Source organism: Canis lupus, chromosome 12, assembly GCF_011100685.1.
Source record: "Canis lupus familiaris isolate Mischka breed German Shepherd chromosome 12, alternate assembly UU_Cfam_GSD_1.0, whole genome shotgun sequence".
Classification (NCBI taxonomy): Eukaryota; Metazoa; Chordata; class Mammalia; order Carnivora; family Canidae; genus Canis; species Canis lupus.
Window position 1 is genome coordinate 50,591,138 of NC_049233.1, and position 6,000 is coordinate 50,597,137.

The following is a 6,000-nucleotide window of genomic DNA, read 5'->3' on the forward strand; positions in this document are numbered from 1 at the left end:
AAGGATTTCACATCTTATCTACTGTTCAGTAGGAAACTACCGACAAATTTAAAGCAGTGCACAGGCGTGATCTGATTTATGTTTTAAAAATGATTATTCTGATTACTGTTTGCAGGCTAGAATAGAAACTAAGTAAGAGTGGGAATTGCAGACAAATATGGATGCCATTTTCCTGGCTTGGCTCAAGGATTTCAGTGGAATTACAGAGAAGAAGAAGAAAAGTCTATTATTCTACTTTCACCTCATCTGGTTGAGTTACATTTTGTTAGTGTTCCTCCAAAACCTAAGTACAAGTTTGACTTTTATTTAGGATATGGAAGGCCACAGAGAATTCCACTTTCTCTCCAATGATGATAAAAAGCCATGTGCAAAATTATTATTTGAACTCATCATAGAGTCAAGGTTGCAAGAGTACCAGGTAACTGGCATTTCATAAAGTCCCTGGGGGAGCAAATCAATCAGCATGATACATCACACCAGTTGTGTGTATGATCATTTCAATAGATGCAGAAAAAGAATTTTACAAAGTACAACATCCATTCATGATAAAAACCCTCAACAAAGTAGGCTTGGAGGGAACATACCTCAACATAATAAAGATCATATATGAAAAACTCATATCTAATATCACCATTATTGGGGAAAAACTAAGAGCTTCTCCCATCAGGTCAGGAATAAGACATGAATGTCCACTCTCAATATTTATATTCAACGTAGTACTGAGAGCCCCAGCCACAGCAATCAGACAATAAAAAGAAACAAAATATATCTGAATAAGTAAGGCAGAAGTACAGCTTTCACTATTTGTAGAAGACATGATACTATATAGGGATCCCTGGGTGGCGCAGCAGTTTGGCGCCTGCCTTTGGCCCAGGGCGTGATCCTGGAGACCCGGGATCGAGTCCCGCGTCGGGCTCCCGGTGCATGGAGCCTGCTTCTCCCTCTGCCTGTGTCTCTGCCTCTCTCTCTCTCTCTCTGTGACTATCATAAATAAATAAATTTAAAAAAAAAAAGACATGATACTATATAAAGAAAATGCAAAGACTCCACCAAAAAACTGTGAGAACTTATAAATGGATTCAGTAAAGTCACAGATTACAAAAATCAATGTACACAAATGTGTTGCATTTCTCTACACCAATAATTAAGAAGCAGAAAGAGGAAATAAGGAAAACAATACCATTTACAATTGCACCAAAAATAATAAGATACCTAGGTATAAACCTGAACAGAGAGGTGAAAGACCTATACTCCAAGAACTATAAAACACTGATGAAAGAAATTGAAGGTAATACAAAGAAATGGAAAAAACATTCCATGTTCATGGATTAGAAGAGCAACTATTGTTAAAATGTCTATACTGTCCAAAGGAATTACATATTTAATATAATCACTATCAAAATGCCAACAGCATTTTTCACAGAAATTGAACAACCAATTCTAAAATTTGTATAGAACCACAAAAAATCTTTGAGGAGAGTAGGACACTCAAGCTTTAGCCTTTGGCAGACCACAGGAGAAAGAGGTGGCAGCCATCCAAGTATGAAGGTCAGAGAAAATAACTGAAATTTAAATGAATTTTAAATGGCTGGGTGTGGGGTCGCATAATAGCTTAACTCTGTGGGAGCTCCAGACATAGGAGAATCTTACTTCTTTACCATTCTTTTCCATGGACCTTCCCCAGATACACATGAGAAGAGCTGAAAACAGAGCAAAGGACATCAGAGAGGACCCTTTGGTAGTACACGTGGTAATACTACCTACTGGTGGTCCAGCACAGGTGCACAGCTGTGAAATCCAACTGTATTCTGGACATTTCTCCTTTAATGAGGAAAAAGCTGTCTGCTGCTGGGTGCAGGATGGGAAACTCTTCTGCTTCCCCTAGTAACACACAAAAAAGGCTGGGTGCTGCCAAGGGAAAGATAAAAGTAGAAGCATCTGCCACTGAAGGTGAAGAAGGAGACCCACTCATGCCCAGGAAATTATAGTTCCACTGCCTGTGGGAGAGAAGGAAAGTTGCTCATGCCAAAGATCCTCATCTACTAAAAGCATTTCAGCATACAGAAGGAGGGCCAAGAATGCTGAAAAGCTTTTTTCCCTGTAGCTCAGGTATACCTGACACGCTTCTGACTGGGGCAAAAGCAGTAGAATTGAAAAGCACCCTCTGGCTATATCATGGCATTTGAACTGAAAAAAAGAGGAAAAGCAGTCTTTGGCTAGAGAAGAGGAGAGAACATGAACAGACACCTTCTTTGTTGTGCAGATATGCAGGGACTGCAGCAAGTAGAGGAACTTCTCTGTCTTAGTCTAACTCCAAGGCCACAACAGTCCATGAGTGGAGGAATTTGACATCTGAGCTGCACTAAACATAGCTATGGTATTAATAAAATCCAGGCTTAATGCCACTATTTACTAGTTTGATTCAAGAACTTGCCCCTTTGTACTCCCTACCTCCTCACCCCAAAATTTACAACCTGAGAGAAGGAAGACATGCACATTTCTGGATGTAAACATTACCCACTTTAGTCTATAGTGTTCTTTTATACAGCATCCAATCAAAAATTCTGAGGCACATCAAAAAGCAAAAAAAAAAAAAAAAAAAAGAATCAAGCCATTGTCAAGAAACAAAGCAATCAATAGAACCAGACTAAAAGATAGCTCAGATATTATAATATTCAGACAAACTCTAAGATTGTTATAATTAATATTTTAAAGTATATATTGGAAAATATATGCATGAAGAGATGGGAGAATTTTGCAGATAGATGCAAACTATAATTGCCAAATAGAAATGCTAGAAATGAAAAAAATGCAATCTCAGGGATGAGGAATTCTTCCCATGAGTTTAGTTGACTGAACATATGAGAGGGAATAATCAGTAAATTTTAAGATGAAAAAAAGAGTAAGAAAAGGGCATCCAAAAGCCATGGGAAAACACAAAATTGTATAGTAAAAAGGAAATTGGAGTCACAGAAGGAGAAAAGAGAGAAATCAAGACAAAAGAAATATTAGAAAGAGACAATAGTCAATAATTCACCCAAGTTAATGAAAGACAAAGACTCACAGATCCAAAAAGCTTTGAGGAAAAAAAACATACTCCAGCGAATCCTAGTCAAAATATGTGTGCCCCCTCCCCCCCCAAAATTATATGTTGAAGTCCTAAACTTCAGTACCCTGGAATGTGACCCTATTTCGTGACAGGGTCTTTGCAGAGGTAATTAGGTTAAAATGAGATATTAGAATGGACACTAATCCAATATGACTCATGTCCTTTTAGAAAGAGAAAATTTGGACACGGGAATGTACAGAGGGAAGTCAATGTGAAAACACAGGGGAAGGCAGCCATCTACAAGCCAAGAAGAAAGGTCTGAAAAAGATCCTTCTCTCAAGGCCCTCAGAACAAACCAACCCTGCTAACATCTTGATCTTGTGCTTCAAGCCTCCAGGACTGTGAGACAACAAATCTCTGCTGTTTAAGCCACCTAGTCTATGTTTCTTTGCTGTGGTAGCCCTAACATACTAATACAGTGTTGAAAACTAAAGATAGAGGTAATCTTGAAGGCAGCTGCTGGAAACGAGATACATCACATAAAAGGAATAAAGAAAAGAATGAGAGTAGATTTCTCATGGATCTTTGCATGACAGAAAGCAATGGTGTGATATCTGTAAAATTCTAAACAAATAAACAAAACCCTTTCTTTCCAGAATTCTGTATTCAGCAAAAATGTTTCAAAAAGAGAAAGCAGACATTTTCGAAAAAAAAAAAAAAAAAAAAAACATAAGCTGAGAGAATTCATTATCAGCAAACATGTATTACAAGGTATGTTAAAGGAACCTCTTCAGGCAGAAGAAAAATGATGGAGAAAAAAATTTAGATCTGTACAAAAAATAAAGAGCACCTGGAATGGTAAAAGTACATAGAAAAATGAAATTTTTAATTATTTTAAATCTATTTAAAAGGCTTAAAAGGCTGACTAAATAAAAATAGCAGAATTTCAACATCTATAGAAAGAAAATGTATGAGATTAAGGATGAAATGATCAAATGGGAAGATACTGTTTTAGAATTATTATTTACAGTAACATAATGTTAGTTGAAGGGAAACTAGAATCAATTAGATACATGCTCCTTTCCAGTCTGCTAATATTTGCCCAGTCTATTTTATCTTTATCATTTTATCTTAACAGAATGGCATCTGAAACATAATAGGTGATCAATAAATATTTGTAAAATTAATAAATGAATAATAAAGAAAGCATTTGTATTTACACATCTTCCATTTCCTATTAATTTTATCCAAATAATGCATTTTAAAATAACAGTTTTATTAACATGTTTTGTAAGAAAAAAAGACACAGATTGAGACTAAATGTACTTGAAGACCAATTTAAAAACAGGTGAGTGTGACTCCAGGTTATATACATGAAAAAGAAAAAGGATACCATGTTTATAAATTGGGAAAATACATTAGTTATCAATTTATCACAAAATGGAGCTATAATTAAAAATTCACTTATTAGGAGTGCCTGGGTGGCTCAGTCAGTTAAGCATCTGCTTTTGGCTCAGGTCATGGTCCCAGAGTCCTGGGATGGAGCCCCACATGGAGCTTCACACCGGGCTCCTGGCTCAGCAGGGAGCCTGTTTTTCCCTCTTCCTCTGCCTTTCTCCCTGCATCTGCTTTCTCGCTCATTCTCTCTCTCTCTCTCAAATAAATAAATAAAATCTTTACAAAATTTCCTTCATTGGAAACTTTTGGAATATGTGATTCAATTCAACAAATATTTGTGGGCATCTATCTTGGACCTGGAATTGTTCCAGGAATTTGAGATACATCAGTGAAGGAAACAAAGATGCCAGTCTGTTGGAAGCCTATATTCTATCAGGAAAGAGAGAAAAATAACAATAATTCAAAGCACACGCTCATGTGCATATATAGCTAGGTGTATGTATGTAAGTGTATATATCTACACAAACACATACATGTTAGAAGATAATAAATACTATGAAAAAAATTGGAGGAGAGTTAGGGGAACATGTGTGTAGAGGAGTGCTGGGAGCACTGGTTATGGAACATTGTATTGAAAAGGTACAGGAAGTGGCCATGCCTATGTCTTTTGTTTTGTTTTGTTGTTAAGATTCTATTCATTTATTCATGAGAGACAGAGAGACAGAGAGAGAGAGAGAGGCAGAGACACAGGCAGAGGGAGAAGCAAGCTCCATGCAAGAAGCCTGACGTGGGACTCGATCCCAAGTCCCCAGGATCACGCCCTGGGCGTGAAGGCAGGCGCTGAACCGCTGAGCTACCCAGGGATGCCCTGGCCATGCCTATGTCTTGTGGAAGAGTGAGCGGTCCCAGTAGAGTGAAATGATCCAGGTATGGCAAAGAGCTGTGCAAATGTCTAAGGCAGCATGTGCCTAAGTTTCGGGGGTGTTTGTGGATTAGGCCAGTCTGGCTGGAGCATTATGAGCAAAGGCAAAAGTAGTAAAAACTGAAGTGGAGAAGAGGAACACAAGTCAGGGGGAGAAAGGAGGAGGAGAGGAGTTGATCATGTGGGACTTTTTAGACTGTTGAAGATCTATAGCTTTTACTTTGATAAAATGGGAGACAATAATTCTTCCCTCTTGTATTCAAGAGGATCACCTAGGGAAGGGCTTCTCCCTGACTGAACACCCAGCAAAGTCATCTGCCCAAACTTTTTTCGGAAGCCTCTGTGATCACCCCAATTCTCTGGACTCAGTATTTCCTCTGGGTATCAGGTATCTCTGAGTTTGCCAGGCACTCACAGGATTCCCACTACATCTTTGCTTTATATATTTATCCAGTATTTTCTTCAATCTCTACATACATCATATATTTCTTTACATATATTATATATTTCTTGAAACATTATATATATATATTATATATATTACATATATATATTATATATATAATGAGTTTGTTATCCTTCTCAGTATAGCTGCCTTGCAGGAAGAACTCAGTGAATGTTTTGTAACTGA

General features: G+C 37.5%; 1 long non-coding RNA gene across 1 annotated transcript in view; it reads left to right on the plus strand.

The window, feature by feature from the left end:
- LOC119874301 overlaps window positions 1–775 on the plus strand; it is a 51,298-nt gene extending 50,523 nt beyond the window's left edge. The window contains exon 5 of the long non-coding RNA XR_005367456.1: window positions 116–775. This is a non-coding gene — a long non-coding RNA (uncharacterized LOC119874301). The remainder of the gene's footprint in view (window positions 1–115) is intronic.
- The last annotated feature ends 5,225 nt before the right edge of the window (window positions 776–6,000 follow it).